The 24,990-nt window shown below is 39.5% G+C and overlaps 1 protein-coding gene across 1 annotated transcript in view; it reads right to left on the bottom strand.

The window, feature by feature from the left end:
* dnajc19 (DnaJ (Hsp40) homolog, subfamily C, member 19) overlaps positions 1–24,990 on the bottom strand; it is a 472,642-nt gene that overhangs the window by 111,245 nt on the left and 336,407 nt on the right. The gene's annotated exons all lie outside the window — the stretch shown is intronic.

The raw sequence follows: 24,990 nt of genomic DNA, 5'->3' as shown, positions 1-24,990 counted from the left end.
TTTGCATCGTGTGGCAAGCATTTTATAGCGAGATGTTTGGAGACGCATGCTCTCTGCTTTATATTTACTTCTTCAACACTGCCACCATTGGCTCAAAACTCTGGAAGAAGCAAACACACACACAGGACGAGCGAAACAGAGGGAAGAGCAATCCCTCAATAAATTATCAGAAGGAAAAAATTTAATTAGCAATATAAATGCCAGGCGGAGTACATTATGTGCAATTGTCTTGCTATCTTTCCAGAAATTAGTCTTTTAAAATGAATTTGCTGTATTAATCATCTCCTGAAATATTTTTGATCACTGAATTAATAGTTTTGCATTAGGGGGCTGTGTTTTTTTTAGGTATTCATTGACATAGGTGATTGCCTCTTAATTATGACAGCGTCCTCCTCCTATCCGCGTCTATTAATTTCTGTGTTGTGGCGTCGCCGCAGCCTGCTGCCTGGCCCTGTATCTACTAATTACTTCTCTAATTGAATTTGCTCTCTGTTGCCAGGCTGTTTTTTAAGTGGCTGTTTGTTGCCGGGTCTCATTGTGTCTTTGTGTGACAGCTAGCTGCTCGCTGCCATGCTGACGGGAACAGGATGCACACTCTCTAGTATTCATGTCTCTCCTTCTGTATCATTACCTATACCTCCCAGACCTATGTAGTGTTTCCAGGATTAAATGAAGGAGGGAAATTAATTACTGAGAGTCACTGAAACAATTACATGCCCCTCCCCGCCCGCCACTGCCTGCCGCCTTGCTGTCATTGGTTCAAGCCTATGTGGGATTGTTGTGACTAAGAGCCCGCCGCTCTTCAACCTCCTATTCAGAATGGAATGTATTTGGCAGGTTGATAAACAACGTACAAGCTAGTTATATAGCTCCTTTTTCAGTAAAAGACACAGCTCATATAGATTGAAATATCTTGATACTTTATTCTGGCCAGACCTCAAGTCGGATCCTCTACGTGAGCACTTTTTTTTCTGAGTTCAAATTAAAAAGCTGATAATTATAATTGATCTAAAAGTTGATAATGGAGTCTAAACTTTATAAAGCCATGTACATTAAAAAACAAATAAAATTTGAGTGGAATTATGAATTCATTAAGGCATAATGTTATGACAACTGGGATGAAAAATGGTATTTTGATCCCTCATACTGCCTGCTTTAGAGTGTAATTTAGATTTAGATTTAATGTCTTCAAATTCATAATCAACAACCACATTTAAAAAAAATCAGCACTGATAAACAGCAACATATCAGCTCAACCAAACAAATGATAAAAAGGATAAGTAATAACATAATATACAGAAATAATAGCAATACACTTGATATGTTATTTTCAAATCAAATTTTTGTAATCTTAATGGTCTGTTTGCTGTTTCTTAGCTTTGCTGTCAACTCAAAATTGTATATACCGCACTATTACTGTCAACTGTTAAGTCACCATATTTGCAATGCTGATTATTAGCATGTTTAAGTGTCAAATACACAGTATTTAGGTATTTACAATTACAGGTGATTGATATTTGACGATTTTACAATCAGCTCTAACTGTTGGCCAGAACAATATGAACTTTTCAGGACATGATAGCTTGACTTGAGGGGGTGTCATGTTATGTCCGCCACTGGATCATTTTAATCCTGTGGGATGCAGAATGGTGCCTGTGGTTTATGAGCTATTAACACTTTTTCTCTAAAGGGGAGAACTGTTGCAATGGGAAGATGTGCTTGGTCTTAAAAAACTTTAAGATGTGTGGAAGTGGGAGCGGGAGCCTCTAAGGTGAAAAAATGAAACTTATGCAGACACACACATCAGTTTTGGATGGCTTCAACAGCGGGTCAGTACCCATTTGAAAATTCTCTAAAACAAACTCTAAAAAAATAAAAATGCTTCAGTTTCTGTAGCCTGTTTCTTATGGCAATAAGTTGGAGTCTGAGTGGCAGGTAAGTTGTCCAATGAGCATTCTGTATCCTCATGTAGTCGCCTAGATTCATGTCTTGCACCTCATCATAAATGGCAGAAAACTAAGGTGGCTATGGCTAAATGTAAAACTTAAGATATGCTAACAACAGTCTTGACACCAGCTATATCCATTTTATATATTGGCATACATCCATTCTAATATCAGGAACTTAGGTTTTCCAAAAGAATATATCGTGTTATTCACGTTGCATGTCTAATGTTTTCATATTGTGGGTAATCGGTGTTTAGAAACCTGAGATATTCTAAAATGTATGGGATTTGTTCAACCGGATGAGATGAGACAGTCATTTAGTAGCATTTTTCGATTTGTTTTTGATCAGTGAATTGCATTCAGTTCTGCTGACACTGCCACGATACTTCCTCCGCCATTTGAAATTACTTCCAAGCATATTTCACCCTCGCACCTGTAACAGCTGTGTTAGTCCACAGATAAGAATATTGTATTTTCAGAGTAAAGGCTTAGCATTTGTACAGTGACTGTTTTTCTGATTCTTCTCCCTCTAAATAAGGCGATGCAGCAAAGATTTAATGTCTTGCAACATGATGATGTCGATATTTAGCCACAAATATTTATAAGGAGGTTGGAGGGGGAGGTCGTGAACAATCTATGGAGAATGTTTTTCTCTTATAAAGTACATGGTTAGGTTTTGAAAATTTGGCATGTTTTGGGGTTACATATTCTACCGTTCAAGGGTCGGGGATCCTGTTATGTCAATGTATGTTGCACTACCAGAAAGTGTCACCAGAAAGCATGTAATAGGTATGTTTGATGTATTTCCATAACAAACCAAATCAAATCAAATCAAATTTATTTGTATAGCACATTTCATGTACATCTACGGCTGTAAATTGGGAGGTCACACATCTCTGCGCTGTTGTTTGTTGTAGGTCAGCATTTACTGACCCATGACTGGAAATGCGATGCATGAATAGTAACAAGTGTAAACCTTAAACATGTAAACTTTTGCAAATGCCTAACCTTGTAATGATTAACATGCAGATCCTATCCATTTAAATGAATCACAATCCGAACTTAGGTCTTTTAACTACCAACCTTAACCATTCAGAGATGAGAACAGAGTAGAAAATAAGTAGAAAAGTGCAATGACTCATACGTAGGATGAGTGTCGAACTAGCAATTACTTGCACGATGGTCTGTGGATTAACAATTTCCACCATCCTATTCGTCCTCTTCATGAACATTTGTTGTCAAATTGACACCAATTAGACACGTAAAGTGATGTCATAGAAACGTGTGAAGATGTTGATAACGTTGATATTCTTACGAAGATTGTTGAAACTTGAGCTTAATCTGTGTGGGGAATAGTATAAGAAAAACAGCAGTTTTGAGCCTTTCTTGTGAAACTTCAGTATTCTGCCCCATTGCTCATTGTAGCGATTTAAATAACCTATTATGAAGCTGGATTGCAACAGGTTAGAAATATGTTACAATCTCACAATTTAGTTATCAGAGATTGTGAATCTACTTTGTTTTGCAGACAAACATACAAAAACATGTTTTCTGGTGAGACTAAGTAGCTCTAGTGTAGTTTATACAAATTATGTCAGGGTAAAATTGGGGCCCAGTTCCACCGTTTAAGAAGCAAGTATATTAACAGGGAATGGGGCTGTTTCAATGGTCTGAGGCCTTTTATCTCTAGAACTGTGGTCGGAGAGCTCAGTTTAAGGGCTTTGACTCCATTGACTGAAATGGTAGATGAATTTCAAGAAGAAGGTACATGAACAAGTCTAAACTTCAAATAATTCTATTGACAATAATACATGGGAATTGTTTTGCACATAAAGAATATCTAAAATCATGGCTTGATCACTAAGTCACTTAAAAGAGAAAAGAAAATACTGTAAAAAATATAAACTCACGACAGCCAAACTTATTAGACTTCTTGACAATGGCTACTTTGGTGAAACTCACAGATGTAATATATATATTTTTAATGAATGTCCGCTTTCTTTTCCTGGTAGAAATACTCAAAATAACATTTGGCTGCAGCAGGATGTGACACAACATTACAGCTATCATTATCGATGCATCTAACTCAGTCCCTGCTTTTGACTTAGATGCCAGCTCTCAGCATCTTCTCCTCTGTCCATCAATCTATTATCTTTCTTTCCTTATGTTTATGCATTTGGCAGACGCTTTTATCCAAAGCGATTTCCTTTCCACCATCCCTCTATCCTCCTGCAGCCACAGCACTTCCAGTTGTCTTTAAAACTTTCTCCTCCTGCCTCTCTTGATATTGATCCTCTCTCTCCATCTTCATCCATCCATCTCCTTCTCACTCCTCTTCTCTTCCTTTATTGATCTCCCCCACCCCACTCCCTCTCTCCACTTGCTGCTATCTGCCTCTGTCTTTGTCTTCTTATCGAGGTTTCAGGGTTTATTCTGACTGCTGTTATTGACAGGCCTCTCGCTCCATGGCCAACTAATGCATTCCTAATCCCACCTTTGTTAGTCTGGAATGTTTTCTCTCTCTCACACACACACACACACACACTCACTCAAACATCCTCTCACACTCATGCACACACACACATACACATCTATACATATGTTATGCTATTGCACAAGTGTGTGTAAAGTAAAAAGGGGCCACAAGGATGTTGATCCCAGCTTTCTTTTTGCTGGGAAAGCCATCTATCAATCAAAAAAAGGCCTGCCGCTTGTCTGTTTTTATACACGTGTGTGTATGTACGAGCGTGCACGTAGGTCTTGAGTGACAGGCCGAATCGTGGCTGAAGACGTTTGATAAGCTTGTATTGTCGGTCGCCCCCCTTCCCCACCTCCTTCCACACCTCCACCTCGATAAGAAATACATTCGACTAGAGCTGATAACGGTGTCAGGAGCAGCAAAGCCCCACTCTAAAGAGACACACACACACACCACGCCACAAGAGAGGTGTCTTTCTTCAAACACCTTGGCTGTAAATGATACTCTTAACAAACAGCAACGACAGCACCACTCAGGAAAAAACAGATTCAGATACTGTGTCTGTGTGTGTGTGTGTGAGAGGCAGGGTTTGTTTGTAGGGAGAATGATGTGCGATATGGCTTGAGGATATGCTAGGCTTATTGAATGAGGTCTCCGTGATAGCACAGTAATGTGTGTGTAGGTTTGTGTGTGTTGTGAACAGCAGAGAAAGAATACAGTAATAGGCTTAGAGTTGCTGAAGCAGAGTGTCAGACTTGGCAAACAACACAATGTTCTGAAAGACCGACTGACAGCTGTCTGTGTACGTATGTGTGGGTTATGTACATGTGAACATATGTTGCATGTGTATACATGAATGTTGGATGGGATTCATTGTGCAACAAGCTTTGCAGACACAGGTTTAAGTTGAACATCTGCTGTTGCACATCTGTCCTGATAGACAACAGCTCTTCCAGTTGGATCGAGACCTTTCCAAACGTCACCGCTGCTGTTTCAGCGTCACTGGCTGAGGTTGAAAATATCATCTCCCACACAAACTAGGTTATCACCAGTCAAGCAAAACTACAGGTGACAGGTGGCCCTTAATCAAGAATCAAGTTATTACCTCTGAAACAACCCCACCAAGTGAAGGAATGTCATCACTGTGGCCAGACACATCAGCACCCAGATTTTAAAGGTCATCACTGTAAGCAGATGTATCTGCACATGTCTGGAATCATCATCTGGAATGACAGAAATTTAAATGAATTCACACAGACTTGATCAAAACCTGAGCTTTAGTTTCAGCACTTTTTGTCTCTTGAAAGCTGAAATCCTGCAAAAAGTCAACAGGTTACTGAGGTTTAGAGCTGCATCAATTGAAAATAATCATCGACTGGGTGATTTATTGATGATTTAATTATTTCTGAGCAAAAATGACTGGTTAAACATACTGAAATTTAGAAAATTTAGGTCTTATATTGCTAAGTTCATTTATTCAAAGAGCAATGTGATACATCTGCTTAGAGGTTTCATTATTCAAGTGATGTGTCACTTTCCAAAGACTAATTAAATAATTTCAGAAGGTTAGATAATTCCAGTTTAATGACTGCTACATTAACATAACAGGAGTTTTAAAAAATCTTTTATTGTCACATTTCTTGTCAAGTACTGATCATGTTAATATACTCTATCAGTGTCAATGATAATGATCTTAGTTTATTAGCTTAATGTAGAAGCAAATGTAAGGATGAAACTCGAAGTTGAGATTCAGAGATGTGTGACTGAGTTGTGTGATAGTTGACATTAATACATAGGAAATTCAAAATAAGACCCTGCATCAAGTTAAGAGCCATATATAAAGATATAAGATATAATGAATATCAAAAAGAAATCTGATCAGACTCAGCACTGCAGAGCAAGAACGGTGACCTGTGAAGAGATTTCAGGAATAGGAGCAGGGCACAAAGTGAGGGGACGGCGAGGGAGATAAAGGAGGAAAAGGAGGGAAAGTGAAAAAAGATAATGAAAGAGTGAAATTACCAGAGGGCAGGAGAAAAGAGGGTTATTGTGCATGTGCATTAACAGGGTGTATGATGAAGTTAGTTTTTGTGTTCTGTGCAGTGACTAGGGGCTAAGGAGTTGAGAAGAGAGGGAGGAGGTGGGGAAATCAATGGCAAATTACATGCGCTCGGCTGGCCCATTGTACAGTATGGCTGCTATATTCTAAAGAAGGCACTTCCAAGATGATGCAGCCAAATGGTGGATGGACTCCAAGATCATTTTTATTGATTTCGAGGAGCCATCAATAGAGGAGAGGGGAGGGGAGGGGAGGGAAAGGAGGTGAGTGTTATGCTGCTGTGGTTAGGATGTGTGTCACAGGGCCAATACAATACCCCTGAATCTTAGCTTTTTGTCCCTGTTCACACATTAGCAACACACCCTGTCCCACTGCTTTTCATTTACATTAGTGCCTGGATGGCCGAATGAAGGACACAGAGAGACTGCGAGAGGGTTTCCCATTAAAGAAGTGGTCTGGTAGCAGATGCCAGCATTGTTTGGGTTCGAGAGCGCAGAAATATTTGATATTGGGACTGATGATGTGCTCATCAGTGGAGCTGTGTAGTTGTCCACATCAGAGCTAATAGGCCTGCAGCTATTATGAAGATTGAACTTTATGGTTGTATGTGTGGGAAAGTGAGTATGTAGTGATTTTAGGTACTTTCAAAAAACTGAAATATTGAGCCAAAAATAGTCCAGCTGGGTTGCAGTCTGAAACCTTTTATTGTCCAAAAAGAAAAAGCCAAAGTCATCTAAAAAGCTATTTTACTGTTTATAACGTCTTCTGTTTTGAGTTTTGTTGGTAATCAGTGTCAGAGTAAATTGATTTGTTATGTGTTGATGCAGAGATTTTGGCAAATGAGTCTTTCAGTGCATGACTGTACATACGTAAGACGTACAAACATAATATGTTTTTCTAGACAAATGGCATCGCATCAAATCATCCTGGTAAAACGTATAGAAAAGGACGATCTCATTTCCAAATGAGCAGGGAGTATGTGTGTCCAGACTCTTCAGTAGTGCTACATGTGTATTTACATGTATATGTCATAAAAGCATAATGCAAACCTAACTTTCAAAGCTTGTGTTTGTGTACGTTTACATGTTACATGACAAACCTTGGTCCTGTGCGATCATTTGAATCTGTTCGACGATCTGTGTAGCTGAGAAGAACGTGGCAGTGATAAATGCAGCAGATGTTAACCATAGGAGGCCAAAACATGACAGCTTGCGGCCCTCTGGTTGAAGGCAAACACACACACACTTCACACACGCATGAGGATAATTAGTGGCATGCACTCATGGGATGACACAGGAAAACATATCAGCGGGGAAAAGAGGTATAAACATTCTCTGGTACCACAATGTATATGCTGGTGAACTGACACACTTGTATGCATGAAAGGCAGATGTTGCTATCTGTAGAATGTTCGAGTCAAAAAAATGCTAAAAACATTAGCTTGAATGAAAACGGCTTCACCAAAAACTCAATGACGCAGCATTTCAAGTCACAGTCTTGCAGGTTGGTTGTTACCCACTTTGCTGCCAGATATTACATATTACTCAGAATGTTCAAACAACCAGCTTCTCAGTTAAGAAGAGGTACATCAATGAGAAAACAAGTAATCAGTTTAGGGAGGCCATAGCTATGTTACCAACAATCAGCGCAGAGTCGGTTGAAGGTATGCTGGATAATTTTAACTTGAACATTTTTAATGTAATGGAAGCTGTTGCACCGATAAGAATCAAGAGCACCTTGATCAAACAGAAAACTCCATGGAGAAACACCACTACGGTCAAAAACCTGAAAAGAGAATGCAGGAAAGCTGAACGTAAATGGAGGAAAACAAAGCTTCAGATTCACTATGAGCTGTACAAACAAAGCCTGCGTAGTTATAACAATGAGCTGTGCAGAGCCAGACAGCTGCATTTATCTGAAATCATTAATAAGAATGTCAACAATTCTCGAACTCTGTTTGCTATGGTTGAAAAACTCACAAATCCTCCTAAACAGTCAAACCCAGACCTCCTCTCCACTGAGAAATGCAACGAATTTGCCCACTTTTTTAGCCAAAAAATCAAAACGATTAGACAAAACATTCACGCAACACAAAACAAGAAAACTAATCTGTATCTAAAACCTAGAAATAACTCTGTTATGTCACAATTTAATATTGTAGATTTAAAAATCCTAGAAGAAACAGTTCGGCATCTGAAATCAACAACTTGTTCTCTGGACATGATACCATCCGACTTTTTAAAAACTGTTTTTACCTCAGTAGAAAGTGATCTCCTACGAATAGTTAACAGCTCACTGGCATCAGGCATTTTCCCAAGTCACTAAAGACAGCTGCCATTAAGCCACTCCTAAAGAAGAGAAGTCTAGATGCCTCTATGATGAACAACTACAGACCTGTCTCTAATCTCTCTTTTATATCTAAGATTATTGAGAAAGTTGTATTTAACCAGCTCAACGACTTTCTGAATGAAAGTGGAAGTCTTGATTACTGTAATGCTCTTTTAACTGGACTTCCCAAAAAGAGCATTAAACATCTGCAGCTCATCCAGAACGCTGCTGCTGGAGTTTTAACCCGGACTAAGAGATCTGAACACATCACACCAGTTTTAAAATCTTTACACTGGCTTCCAGTCAGTCACAGAATAGATTTTAAAAGCCTGCTGATGGTTTACAAATCCCAGAGGGTTTAGGCCCAAAATACATCTGTGATATGTTCAGAGAATATAAACCTAGCAGAGCTCTTAGATCCAAGGACTCAGGCCAGCTGGTCCAGTCCAGAGTCCAGACTAAACACAGAGAATGTTATGCTGCAAACAAGTGGAACAAACTGCCAGTGGAGATTAAACTTTCACCAAATGTAGACATTTTTAAATCCAGGTTAAAAACATTTCTGTTCTCATGTGTCTATGCATGAAATATCTTTTAACTTATCTGGACTGTTGCTTGTTTTTAAATTCATTTAAATTATTTTATTTGTTTCTCTTTATATTCTTTTATGTATTTTTAATGCTTCTTACACTCCCTGCTGCAATGCTTTTATTTTATGTAAAGCACTTTGAACTGTTTGTACATGAAATGTGCTATATAAATAAATTTGATTTGATTTGATTTAGATATTGTTACAACCGACACACGACCACACCTACAACATTAATGTTGAAAGTATTTTAGATATGGTGCTTAGTTTGTCTTAACCCTGAGTTTCAATCCAAATCAATGGTTGGATGAACATGGAAATATTCTCACAAGTGTAAAAAGATTTTGCTTACCTCAGCAAAGATTTTCCTCATTAGTGTATGGTCTCAATTGCTATTTTCTCACTTTTACATATGTAAAATACTTTTACACAAATACATTTTTCTTTTTTAAATGGTCTCATTTAAAGGAAAATAAATGACAGAACAGGGTAGGCCACAGGGCATCTTTTTCATTTACACTTCTATGGGCATGTCTTCTGCTGTTCTCTTTCAGATCCTCCATTTGCTCTTCACAATCATTTCAAAGAAGCATCATTTGTTACAGTCTTGCTAACCCCATGAACAGCATTGATGACATATATATCATTTTGAAGTATCCCAATTATTTAATCTTCATGCAATTTATTTATTTTTTTTACATATTTTCCTCTATCTTTCAACTGATTCTTCAATAGAAATGCTGTCTCTCGCAAAAATCACTTATAAAGTTGAATTTTACAGCCATAACATTGTGCTTGGAGTCTATCCTGTCATTAGGGTTTGGCATTACACTCTACCTCTCACAGACTCTTGCATATTTGCGCACTGACATAAAAGCACTCACTGCGTGACGCAAACAGTCAAGATTTATTTTTCCCGTGGACCTCCACACATTCTGCGTCTTTTAAGAACTAGTTGTGAAATTCAACAGACACTGTTTAAATAGGATGGAGACAAGTGTGTGTGTCTTCAGGGAGTGTAAGTCACGACTTGCTCCGGCCAGTGTTTGAGGCTTTCCTGAAGCACACACACACATTATCAGTGAGGTGCTAGGTTTCTCAGCCTGAAGATAAACACTAAGCATTTCTGACTTTTTGACTTTGCAGCTTGTTGACTCTGTGATTCGGACATAATCTTTCACTGTAGGATGAAATGACTGTGTCCGTGTGACTGAGCACAGGCCAGGTCTTGCAGAAAAGCAAATAATCAGTAACTGGATGTGTGCTGGTATTTTATAGTTTACTGGAGTTTGAGTTGTTAAAGGATAGTTGTTTACATTCTTTTTACAACTGGTTATTGTGTTTTTCATTTTATTATTCTAGCTTTTCTTACCAAAACAGTTTATTAAACACAAACCAATGTGTTTTTTTAAATGATCCTTCTCAAAGTTATGTAATAAAACAGCATAACTTGAAGGCTTTAATGTAGGTCAATCTTTTAATTGATTGTCTGAATTGGCCATTACTGTATCTTCCTTTAAACCAAATCAGGAACTTTTGAAATCCATAATACCAGACACCAAATCATATTTAGAGTTAAAAAAAAAAACACTCTGGAAATGGTTTTAAAATAATTTTATGAAAGTTAATTTAAGGGGACCTTAATTTATGCAGAAAGTGAAATCTTTTGGTAAACTAAATTTCTTTAATAACCTGCTAAACAAAGAAAGAAAAGGTGAAACAAAGAAAGCCTCAGTTATTTACACGATAGTGTTAATCCATCAAGCTGATGTCCTGCAGTAGATATGAAACCATACTGTGACAGTAACCAGCGATGTATTTTCTATAAGTCACAACAGAGAGGTGTATGCAGTGCAAGTGTCAACATGATGGGTTTAATGTCTGTAAAAATGCTCTTCCTTCCAGAGCTGTGACGATTGGTCAAAATACTGATCTGGCTGACTGGCAGAAAATACTTTCATTATTTTCCTGTCGTTTCGTTTCCTGTCGTCTTATGCAATTTATGTGTCATTCTTACAACATTTTCCTTTATCTTACTCTATTAATTAGAAGTAGCTATCTATACAAGGGGGTTTGGCAACCCACCTTGAGTTTACCTTTTCAGAAATCATTCAGTGTAAGAAAATAAATTAATAAACAGAACATTTTAAAAAAGCAATCACAATAACCAAGAAATTCAAACAAATGAAAACAATAGAAGACAAAAGATTCAAAGATACTTCATTTGCTCGACTAATTAAAAAAAGATTATTTGTAATTCTCTTTAATTTTATCAGAGCTTCTGTGTACCTGTTTATTCCTCTTGCCCCACCGTATGTAAAAGCCAGGGAATCTCCTGGTATGTTACCAATGAGGAGGCATTTCTTTGCTAACCATCCAAGTCCATCGCTGAGGTTTGCTTCTGCCATGTTCATCCACAAACCTGGATAAACATAAATCTCTTCCCACTCTCTCTCTTCCTCTCTTAACTAATCAAACACCGGGCTCAGACACTTTGTTAGAAGACGAGCCAACATACTCTCAGTGTGCACCACTGCAATTTCTGTGTGTTTCTGCCAAGCTTAAATCTTCATGCTTCTCCTGTTGCCTCAGTGCCTCACTACCCTGGTGACCATGGCTTACGTTCTCCCCCACACATATATGAACCAGTAAGCATGTGTTTCTCTTATGTTTGCAGCAATATCACCACAGTTTAGTTTTAGTAATTAGGCACCAAAAAAATATACTAAAGCCAGCCCATGAACAAACTGTAGCAGTACTGACCAAAGCATGCACTACTTGAACAAAGAGCGATCCAGGCATGCCTGAAGCAAAAGCTTATAACATGTCAAATAAATCAACTTAAACTGTCTGTTTATGTGTTGTGATCCAACTAGCTGGATTAATGTTAGGAAGGGATTTACTTTAAAAGCGACCAGGATGTTTTCCTAATCCTAACAAAGAAGTTTTGGAGCATAAACCTTATCAAACAATTTTGATCCCTAAACCAAATCGAGCCAAACTGTTAGTTAAACCGTATAAGGAGTGAGTGAGTGAATGAAATCAAGGAGGTTAAGCCATTTTGTCCAAGACCCTCGTGTCTCTCAAAATTCATACAAGGTGTCCTTTGACTTATCTGATGCAGTGGCTGCAGAAATACTAGATACTGATAATGAATCAAACAAATATTCTGGATTGTTTAAACATGTAGCAAAGTCCTCATAAAGAGGGGTAGGGGTAAGCCAAAGCAACCATATTGAGTCAGGTTTGAGGTCCACTTCGCTCAGATTTCTTTTCCACTTCCTTGTTTTAATTCATTCATTCCTTCACTTACTGTTTACATTTTGTGTAACTCTGTTTTACTTGCCGTTTGGTTGTGGTCTGTGAAAAGCTGTGTGAACAGAGCTTCAGAGCCGCTAAAGCAGCAGTATTTGATGCCCTGCAACATGCCAACATGTTGTTAATATCCTGATTTAAGAGTCAACGACAGAAGGCACAGCAACACGGTCGTGCTTTATTTGTAACTTTGAACCTACTTACGAGTAAATTTAGGGTCAACTCTTGAGATAAGGTTGTGCAGTGTGTAACTGTGAGACATTTATGAATAGATATCATCAGTCAGTGTCCTCACTCGTGTAGGAACATAACTGTGTATATGCATCTCTCTCTGTGTGTTCGCTGGCGTGTGTGAAAGTGTGTGCGTGTGTGAAGGTATCATCCCAGCTCGGTAGCAGCTAGCTAGCGGCTAAATGACTCTCCACACTTCATTAACGGCGATGAGGTGAGCTGCTCATCTCCTCATTGTTAGCTAGCGCTAAGCTGCAGTAATCCCAAACAAAGGGCCGGGGCCTCGCAGCAGCCCACGTGGATTAGACTGCTTTCTAGAAACATCCGAGAGAGATTCATTCTCATTCAAATTGGTCTGTAAACAAAACCAGCAGTGGCTGGGAGAGAGATGAGAGAGAGGAGAGATGAGTGTATGATGGAGAGAGTGTGAAATATCCTATATGTGTACATGTGTAAAATAACTCTGTGTGTGTGTGTGCACATTGGATTGTGTGTATCCCAGAGTCTGTGTTTTAACACTGGATAGAATCAAAGCATGTGTGTGAGGCTTAGAAATGGATAGAGTTTAATTTCAATCCCACCACAGCTCACCCAAATGATGAAAAAGCATGTGTTCTTTCTTGCTGCTGCGTGTATGCATGTGTCTTGGCATGAACTTATCTTGTTTATTTGTCCAGGGTTTGAGATATCTGTCTGTAAGACTTATACTGCTCTTCTAAACAATGGAAGACGTGGAATTTCAGTACTGGTACTGAGAGATTTGGCAGAAATAAATTAAAACTAAGTGTCAAATGTAATCCTGATTGACAGGTACATAAGACAAAAATATTCCTCTCAGAACATCTTGACATCTGCATTATGTCTTATTTTAAGGATTCCTTAAATAACTGCTGATGAAGGGATACCTATTTTGTTTAATTCTAGTTGGTAATTGCAGCCTGTTGATACAGATATGTTGCTCTCTCCTTAATTAGTGTGGGAATTCATTGTTCTCTTTATAAAAGCTGAAGAGCAATTTTTTTAGTTTTGTAATCACAGAAAAAGTATTTCACATACAAATTAGGTTGAAAAGCCACTTTCATGGCAAAATTCCAGCTATGAAAAATAGATATACAACTTGCTTTTCAGTCGACTTTTCTGACCCAGAGCTGAACTAATGAAACTAACTACTGGACTACTCCTCTCTCATCATGCGCTCAAGTGTGCTAGCAGTGTGCAGTGTCGGGTGTGCCTGGTTTAATGGGAATGTGTGTTGAAGTGATGAGTGACAGCGTGTCCTGTCATTTGGTTTTCCTTTCGTGTGACAGATGGATGTAAACCAGGTTCAAATGATTTCATTTTCTCCTCTTTTTTCAGTCTGCTGGATGAAGCCACTGTAACTGTCACTCAAATGACGAGAGTCCTCCTTAGAGCCAGTCTACTACTCTGATCACTAATATCCATCAATAAGCTCAGAGAGGAATTTGTTTTAAAGGCAGCTTTTTCATCTGTTTGTTCTGTGACTCTAACGTTAAGACTAGATTTTTTTTAAACTTCATTCCTCCTGACGATCTGGCATATTAACCATCAGTCACATTTTCTGATGCACATCCGTTTTACAAACACCAGTTATTATTGGTTGTAATCATTATTAGCTGCATATCAAATGAATTGACTGAGCTTTGATATAAACCATAAACGATAACATGAATTAAGTGGGTATGTTTCTGATCTGATGATAAGTATTGTTGTCAAGTATTTGATCAATGATTGATGATTGTAATTTTCTGGTTCATCAATTTTTGAAGAAATCCCGACTTGAGCACTAATCACCATCAGTCACCAGTTGTGGTTTGTTTGCCATAAAGCAGCCATTAAATCTAGCAATTTAGCAATCAAATGTTTAAACATATATATATATTTTTTTTTAAAACATCCAAAATGGCACTAAATCAACTGAAATGACATTTTCATCACCGTCAAGATAATCTAAGTATGTAGTGTCATTTATCCAGTTTGCCTTAATGTCATGTTTAATCTTCAATCTTACTCTGCACTCTAAATGTTTGGATATGTGATACCACAGAGTGACATTTAACTAAATCTGTAATTGGTGTTTTATGATCTCTGCATGTTGAAAGTCCTCTAGTTGGTTAAGAGTGGTGTATGATTTCATGATGGAATGTGCCTGGTTATTGTAAGACAATAAGTGCAATAACCTACACTCCGTTGAGTCGCTGTAAAAGGAGGTTCACACCATTTTTGTGTAGCTCTGATGAAGGCGTGTTTGCCAAAAAACAGCAGAATCTGCAAAGTCTCGAAAATAAGAACTGCATTATGACTGTCTGATAACGTACCCCTGTTGACCTGCAGCTGTATATGGAATAGCTGTGAATAATCTGAGTGCCACGTCAGTTTAAGTTTGTTACCTTTTTTCTTAGATCCTGACCACACTAACACAAATATTTTTGCAAACCAAACTTTTTTTTTTTTTTTTTTTACTACGTCTACACCTCTATATTAATCAGAAATCTGAGATTTTTACTTTCCAAACTGAACATTTTTAACAACTCGATTTTCAGGGTATCAATGTGTACAGAGAGGAAACAATGACGTCACCACTTAACAAGCACGTCCACTCTGTTGCTTTGTGTAATGTTCATGTATTGGAAACTGCAACAGCAATGGTACCAATATACCAGTTCCTCTACATCTTGCTAGCTTTGCTGGAGCTAAAAATATATTTACAAGCACATTTGATAATACCCTTAGATGCCTGCCTCACCAATTGTGACTTGTACCATGGCGTTCAATGTTTGATATCCGCCATAAACAACTATTTTGGATCAGACCCAGTGTGAAAGGTTTTGGATGAATTGAGGTAACAGTCAGTGGGGTTACATGCAACTGAAAAGATCGGATTAACGGCTAAATTACAATAAGATTGAGTTATTAAATTCATGTAGACACCTTAATCGGACAAGAAATTGGATCGGATCGGATTAAGACCCCGAGATAACTCGGTTGAAATTCAAATTAAACGTGCTTGTAGACGGTGAAGCACGTGGTGAATTAGACTTTGCGTTCTGCGCATGCTCCAGATTTTTTCTTGGGGTCGTGAACTGGAAGTCGGAAGAGACGATATTACTGTTGTTGTCGTCGCCATCGGAAAGAAACAAACACCGCGATGGAAAATGCTCCGTTGAGCATCACTTTTGTGCAATAAGCAGCTCATCACAAACGAAATGTAGAGGGACGCAGCTTCATCTTGCTCTTCGTTTGCCATTTTGTCAAATACCTGAGTTTGGTGTTGAAGCGGTCAACCGAAAGTGGCTCTATTAGCAATAGTTTAAATGGGTACAGCGCCACCTATCGTATCGGAGTATGACATGCTTTGTGCCTATGATCCGATTCATTCACCGCCATATATCCAAGGAGAATTACCCTTGCTCAAATAAGGAGCAACTGAGTCTTATTCTAATTTAGCCAATAATCCGATCCTTTCAGTGCCATGTAACCCCACTGACTGTCAACAACGTCTAAAAAAAAAACATCACTCTTTTGACTGGTTGGTCACCACTTAAGGAGAATCAACTCTGATGTCCCATTAATGTAGATGTCATTACCACTTTCTGGTCCAGCTTATTATCTCCAAGCGACAAGTATAAAGGAGTCTCGTGCGTAAGCCAAGTAACATATGGGACAGTTTTTCCGATATCATACAGAACTGTCAATGTGTTACACTGTTTCCAGCTGAGGATGTTTTATTTATTTTTTTTTTTTTTCCCTGAACAATCAGTAGAGACCATTGGATCATCCTAAGCATCACCAGCACGCCACATACTGACCATGGTCACGGGTCCTTCACATCAGTTTTTAACACACAGGGTACTCCATTACTCTCACTTTCTGACACACACAGAACCACTTTACAGCTGCATACTGCCAGTTGTTCTTCTGCGAAAATAAGTGACTAACTCACTGATCAAATAGAAAAGAGTGACCGGAAAATGTCATTCCGTGGTGCTGGATTATCAAGGGTTACCGCAGACCATGTAAGCAGAGACGGAGGAGGATATAGGCCTGACTCTCACGTCTGGGATGGGACATGAGTTCAGTCTTACCTTGACACTCAGATTTTTCACTTTTTGTCCTTTATTTATTTTGTATTCCTTTATTCTACTACTCTACAACTTTGTTACACATAAAAAGTACTTGGTTAAGTTAAGTTAAGCATTATGGTTAGTCGGAAGAGTAAAAAGCAGCTTAGCATGTTCCTCATTACCTCTGCCTGGGTGTTCCAAAAATACCAAGTGCTGCATCAGTGGCTCTGATTGGTCATTCATTTGTTCTCCTTGGACACTCATCAGCTTTTGTTTTCTGTCTGGAAACCCTTGTTTCATATCACCATGTCTTATCAGTCAGGTGCAGTGGAAGGATATACGTTTCTCCACTCAGGTAAATGGATGGTGGCATTCCTTTTCTGTATGTAACAATGTAAAGACTTCGTACAACAAATAAAAAAAGATAAAGGTATTTATTAATAAACAAAATGCTTTGAATAGATTAGCATTTCTTCCTCCCGGTGGCATGACAGAAATGTCAGGTAGCCAACAAAATTACTGAAAAAGATCATTTCCAAGCAATTTTTTTCATCGTATTGTGAAAAAGTCATGATCACCAAAGTCTTTGGAATACGTCACCAAGTGACCATGAGTGATTGTCAGTGTGGACTAAAGCAGCAAACTGACAGTTGACTTAAAAAAGTGGCAAACCTTTCGTGCTGCTCTTTTTAAACCGTCTGTGCTGCATTGTTAATTAATGAGATGCCGGTATGGTGTGTTGTTCAGCAAATATCTGACAGCTGTGTTCGTCCTCCTGCCGCCTCCTGAACAAACAGCTGCAGGACTGACCAACCACCCACACTCTGCTGGTGGTCAGCACTTTGGTATCTTCAAAGCTTTAATCCTCAACTTTCCAGCTTCTGTCCTGCACTTCTCAAAGTGTGACCATGTCCATATTAAAGCAGATAAATTTAAAAATGCTATTAACAACAGCACATTTATGTCCACACTAGCGTTTTTAAATATGTTTGAAAAGTTCTCTAGCCAAAGTTAAACTTGAAAGCCACATCAGAACTGTGCACTACATCATCTAGAGAAGGGGGACCGTCACGGGCAGCTTCTGTAAAGTATTCACTTTAAGATGTCATTGTAAAGAAGAGCTGATGTATTTCATTGATGTAAAACAACTGAAGATTGCACAACAGGAAGTTTCTTTCCAAGATAGGCCCAGCATTCTTGCACTGCTACAAAATGAAAGAGCTTTTTTCTCCTTCAAAGTTGTCTGACATCATTAACAGCAGTGTGATCTCCCTTTCATTTCCAAAGCGAGAGTAGACACTGTAATGTGGCACCCACTGCCTGCCTTGTTTTAGCTGGCATAATTTAGAAATTGACATTTAGCTTTAACATTTAGCATTAGATTGTGTCTGTTTTTTTACTTGCTTTATTTCTCTTGATGTAGTTGGGCCAAAGTCGGACATGAAAAAAATTCCGAGATGATGAAAACGCATAATTTTGTTTTCACGTGAAATCTAAATGTACAAGGGCCTCAGAGGACCTTTGTTTTACATCAGAATTATGCTTTTAAGCAGGTTTGAACCCACTATTCATCATGAGATTACAGGACTGCATATGATAAAATCTGGTAATATATTGAATTTTCTGACCTGTAATGGCTAACAAATTGATATTCTGAAGTTTTATTTTTCTTTAGGTTTGATCTTCATAAGTATGTTTTTCATACTTTATTTTTTCTGATATGCACATGCTTGAATTTATTTTGAAGATTAATTTTGCTTGCAAGTGAAATAAAAATAAATGTAGAACAATAGTTGATCATTTATATCTTTTAGGTTAGTGTCAATACCAGCATTCACAGTATCTACTAATTCTCCGTTTGCAGATGAGGTAATCCAGTTAACTTTTCATTTTAAAAAGGTCTATATCGGTTGGATGCACGCCGGTGAGAAAGCGTGGCTTTAAAAGCAGACTCGGACATAATAATATTGGACATTTTTTAGGTAATGTCAAGAACCTTGGCTAAACCTGAAAACAGCTCCTCAACAATCTCCGCTCAAGGAAGAGCATATGAGTGCTAATTCCTGGGTATTTGTATGTGTGTGATAATGTTTGTGCGTGTGACATGATTGACAGTTGACTGGCTGCATCTTCTTCAGCCAGGGCCCCTCTTCACTGAATACTGTGTCAATGTGCATCTGCATCACACTCACACACAATGCTGTGCAGACACACAAAAGGAGGAAAGCCCACTGTGATTCTCCCATCAGGCCGAGCTGCAAAAAACACACAAAACAGACGCTGAAAACGTGTGTACTCTCATGCATATGGAAACGTGAGCATGTATGCTTAATATGCAATTGCGTGCTTGTCTCTAAGAACATAAATGTGTGAGAGAACGTTTGCTGTGTGAGTGTGTGTCAATAGACGGCTTCAGTGCAAAGCACATTAGCATTCAGTGATCATGTTGGCCTTTCTAAAGGCTCTCATGGTGCCAGTGGACTTTCTCTTCCTCCCTCTCTGGTTTTTCAGACGTGCTATCACATTCGCCTGCCTCTGTGGAGCATTTTCTGATTAAAATTACTCCAGCCCTCTAATATGACTGTGATTTAAATTGTATGGCACAGATTGATCAGATAAAGCAAAAGAGTCATATTTTGCTACTGCTAAGCCTATTCACATGGAGAGCACTGATCCTCCCTCTATCTGTGTCTGTCGTTCTCGTTCTCCTCTTTGAATCTTCCTCTGTTGTGTTTCTTTCCTAACTCTCACTTCAAATGTCTGTCTGACCTTAGCTCTTGCCACATTTCTGCATTGCACCTCCAGAGTTCACCTGTTAATAACTCTGTCCCCGGACGCTTCAGGTTAGATGTAATTCTGCTGTAAGTTCAGTGATGAGGAGATCCTGTCCTGGCATTTTTGTGCCTGCTGGCATTTTTCCTGTAAAAATGAACCATTTCAGTAAACAATCCCAACAAATATCTGTACAGGATATTCGGCCTCCTTCTGGATCCACTGAGTGTGATCTGACGAGTATATGTTTCCTTTTAAGTTGATGCTGAGGGATAATGGCTGCGGGAGAACAGGTTGTGAGTGTGTGGCTCCATGTCAGACCTTTTTAAAACGGGTTCTTCTCCTCTCCTAACCTTTTCTATCCTCCATTATTCCTGTTTTTATCCCCGCTCTCCCTTCCTGCTATTCATCCCTCTCATCCTCACCCCTCATCCCTTCATCTAGTGCCCCTATCTCCCCCCGCTGCCTTCCACCCTCCATCCTTGTGATAGACAGGGTGTCCCCACCTTGTAACGATCAGTAACATCCAATATGTTTGGCTTGGGATCATCCCCTGTGAGTCCATTGTGCCTCTGTTAAATGCTTTATTGATTAGCCATGAGTTAATTACAAATTACATCAACCGTGGGCAGAATAAGGTGGCTTGTACATGGCTGCAGGATCTATCCTGGAGCAACTATTACATGTTGACTGCTCACACCTACAGGCGTGCATCTCAACCTTCGCAGGTTACATTAGTCATCCTCAATTTCCCCCATTAACATCCATGCATTTATGACATTTCACAGTGCCTTATCGGTGCTTTAGGGGCAGGCAATACATTCTAGGCGATTGTAGTGAGAAGGGTAGAATTAGAAACAGGAGGTTTCTGCAAGTCCCTGGATATGCACACTGAATACTTAATTCTATGGAATACAACTTGACACACCCTATGCAAAATTATGAGTGTGCTCAATCCACAGCAGACCTCTGGAGGCTAATGTATTCTGGATTTAAGCTCTATTGTGAAATCTGTAACATGCCTGCACCTGACCTGCTCTCCTTCAGTCCCCCAAAACAACCTCCTAAAAACTGACTTTTTTACAAAGTTAACCACTACTAATGATAATGATAATAATAATAATAATAATAAAAATAATAGTAATCAGTCTTGCAGCTTGCAGTGGCAGGCACTTTTCCCTTGCCTTTTTGCTTTTCATCCCGTGTCAGTTCCTCTTTGACATTGCCGTGTACTTTGCAAAAAGAAAAAGGAGCGAAAAAAATCTTTATCAAATCCCCATTCTGAGGCTTTCAATAAGGCAGGCCATTACCTCACTGGCGCTTTTGTTCGGCCTATACAAGAGAGAACAAAATGGTTATTCAGGAGGACGCTTTAGATTTTTATTGTGGGCTCGCTATTCACAAAGAGCACCGTTATTGTATTAAAAAGAACCATCTGTGGCAGAAACAATGGCTTCAAATTATCTGTGAATACCCAGTGAACAAAATATAAAGCTTTTTCCTGCTCATTATGTGGGCTAAGCTAGGGGGTGGAAGATAGGAGAGGCATAGACTTTGCTATAACTGACTTTTGTTGTTCTTGCTTGCATTCTTCTCCTTTTTAAATCGGCCCCCTTTTCACATTGTGTGTCGCCATAAACGGCTTTTCTTGTTGCAGGGCGAGCGGAGAGAAGACAGCGGAGCTCCAGACTGAGAGCGGGGCTGCGCGGGACTGCACGCCGACTACAACACATCGACTTCGGCATCAAAACTGCGTGGACTACCGGACTATGGAGGGTGGTAGCATGCGGAGGGTGCGGGATGGGTGCCGGCGGCAGGGGCTCTGCCCCGGACTGACTGAGACTGCCTCATCGGTTGAAACGAGAGGAGGACATGCAGGAGGTTGAACGAAATGGCATCTTGTTTAATTTCTGCCAATCAAGACGAGAGGAGGACAACTCCCAAACTGGCAGTAAGTTGGAGTGCGGTGGAGAGGAAAAGTCGGTGTGTGTGTGTGTTGGTGTGTATGTAAGTGTGTGTTTGAGTCGGTGTGTGTGTGTGTGTGTGTGTGTGTGTGTGTGTGTGTGTGTGTGTGTGTGTGTGTGTGTGTGTGTGTGTGTAAACCCAGCGGTGTTGAGGAATGACACCGCATGGCATCAAGAGCCTGACTGACTGTGGAGTTGTTGTTGGCCGGTTTGATTTTTCCCCATCACGGGGATCTTTCATGCAGACAGAACATAGAAAATGTGTCATGTTTAAGTTCCAGGTTAGGTTTTTAGGCACATTTTTGCGCATTTAATTGACTTTTTCCTCTTTTCGTGTTTCCCTTTAATGATAACAATCCCAATACAGGATTTCACGAACAAATCAGACCTATATTACAGACTTATATTACTCTGCGCTTTTTATTGCTCTGTTTGTATTTTATGCCGCCGTGAATTCATGATTACATTTAATTTTTTTGCTTTCTCGGCTTTCATTCCATCACCAAGTCATAGAATTTCTCACGAACTTCCGTGTTGAATTATACTTAATTGATTTAACGAAGGTAACTGATTTCACTTGAGCGTCACTAAATTTGCTAAATATTTTTATTTAAATCGAAATGACAACTTGTGCATATTTAAATGCATATTTTGAAGACACTCTTCTATTAATTTTGGCGACAATTGTCCCTGTTTCCTACATAAATGATCAAGACTGACTTCTAAATGTTTTGATAAAGTATTTTATGTGCCCGTGGTACGGCCCCTAGTGGAAGAAAATACAAGTGTATTGCCTGAAATCTGTCTGTCTTCAAGGCCGTAAATCATTAATGTTTTGTTTTATTTTAACAAAGTATCATATGAATACTCCTTGTTTGGATTTGGGCATGTGTGAGTTTTGTTAAGATTAAATGACATCATCAGATATTTTTTTTTAAAAGCTACAAAAAAATGTATTTCAGATGGTTTTACGTTGGGGGTTCACAGACGAACTCCATCCCCGCGTGTCTGATACAAGAAAATATTTTTTTTTAAAGTCACAGCAAATTATGGAAATTTTTCTTTCACTTTTTTTCTGCCATGTTTTGCAGAGATCCCATCGCCTAAATTTGTGCAGCCATACAACAGTATTTTGGCATCACAGCATGCCGCTCGTTGTATTTGCAGGATACATCCCAACCTGGTGTAGCGGGGGGGCTTACAAGTGGTCTCAGGGAGCCGCCCCACTAGTTTCTCCTGGTTTTTGTCAAACAACGGTTTTAATTCAGGATGATTGTGGATGCAGGGCCATTCCCGGCTGGCTGGGGCCTGCTTTCAGAGAGCTGCAGGGCCCCGCTGTTCCTTTATTATCATAAGCAGATTAGAGGTAGCGGGGAACACACTCAGATGCAGATAGCAGCCGAGCGGCCCATTTCAACCTTGCATTATAATGGACCGAGCTGCATGTGTCGCTTCTCGCAGCCTATTAAGCACAAGATGAATCTTATAAGGTTGCCGGGGCCGGCATAATGAGAGCACTGGGGCTCTGCTCCTCCATTTATTATCAAATGACTCAAACAAAATAATAAGGCTTGATCTATTCAATTTCAATTATGATTTAATCTGGAAACAAAAATATAAATTAAATTATTTCAGGTGTGTGTACTTGATCTATTTCTAATTATTGGGACTGTCTGACTGGCAGAGCCAGACAAGTAGCAGATCTGATGGCAGAGTTGTGGAATTAACATGGACTGTTGTTGTGGGATAAATATCAATTTGAGTGCGTTTCGGCATCTCTTATGTGTTGACCTGGACTTCTAAAAGGAGTGATTCGCCGTTACTTCTCTGTACTTTGAGAGAACCCCGTTTTGGATTGGCTTGTAGTTCGCCTTCTCTCCAGTAGGCGGCACTGGTGTCACACAGCAGCGCGGTTTGGTCTGAGATGGAGATTCAGGATAAAACGATAAACAAGTGTCGCCAACAAATCCAGCCTCTAAAAACTTTAGTCATTTTCCATTTAGATCACAGGAGTGAATGACTTAGTTGTACAGCGTGAGCATATGTGATCCCAGTTATTTCTCAATAATCGCAGCCTGGTCGGTTTGATCCAGAACTGAGTGAAGCAGGTAGAGGCCGCTTTTCATTCACACTAATTGGCTGACACGCTTGTTGGGGCTTATATGAATGAGCTGCGTCTTTTGTACGAACACACTTTATCTTAAAATATGCCCTCACCTTTTTTCCCCCCTCCTCCCCTCGTGTCCCCGGTAAGGCCTGTCCCACCCCACTACAAAGCCCTAACAACAACAGCAGCACTGGCAGTGGAAGTGGAGTGGAGTCGGGTCTTTGTCCGGACAGATGTAGCGACAACATCCCAAACAAAAACCGCTTATTTGTGCTGAGATGAGCCCGTCTGCCTTCTGTGTGTTGGCATTCAACTTCACTAAACAAAAGGACTGGGGGAAACATCTTGGATTACCTTTCCCCCTTTCAACGCTAAAAACCAGCCGTGGCTTCCCCCCCTTTTCACGCACACATTCACACACAGCACGGCCATTCAATGCTTTGAGTTAAGTAACAAAGTTTATTTAAGTGTTGTTGTGTTATTGGGCCTCTAAGTGGGGGAATTAGTGACTTTTTGATTTTGAACAACAGCAGTGACACGGGCCGTGACGAGCAGTGTAGTTTCCACCTTGGAGAACAGATGATAGCACACCATTAATGTCAACAGTTGAAATTACACGAACATTTTTTTTAATGACTTTTGCTCTCAGTTAATGATGTGCACGTTTCCCATTTGATATTGTATTCGCCATTTGAATTGGACTTTTAGTAGAGAAAAAGGATGTCAGAATTGCTCCGGTAACCAGATATTTTGGCACATTTTCTACTCCTCAGGAAACATGTTTTGCCCTATTCGGGTCTAAAGTTTCTGAGACAACACTGTCTAATTTGCCGAAACATGCAATGAGTCTCTGGGTAACATTCTTCTTCCTCATAAAGATGGAAAATAATAATGTGCTACTGTATATAAATGGTCCAAGAAAAAAAAAAAGCGTAATCCTGGAAATAGTAAATATGTACTTTGCATTGGCTCATGTGGGCAGCCTGAGTGTGAGTGTATGCCTGTGTGTGTCGGGGCAGGCACACCCCGCCCATTTATGCTAATTGTGGTCTCCCATTGGTGTGTCAGTGGAGAAGGCCTCCTCTGATTGGCCAGGTCGAAGCCATTTATTCGCTGAC

Source organism: Odontesthes bonariensis, chromosome 15 (genome assembly GCF_027942865.1).
Source record: "Odontesthes bonariensis isolate fOdoBon6 chromosome 15, fOdoBon6.hap1, whole genome shotgun sequence".
Taxonomy (NCBI): Eukaryota; Metazoa; Chordata; class Actinopteri; order Atheriniformes; family Atherinopsidae; genus Odontesthes; species Odontesthes bonariensis.
Note: the sequence above shows the minus strand (reverse complement) of the source record. Positions and strands in the feature narration are given on the sequence as shown.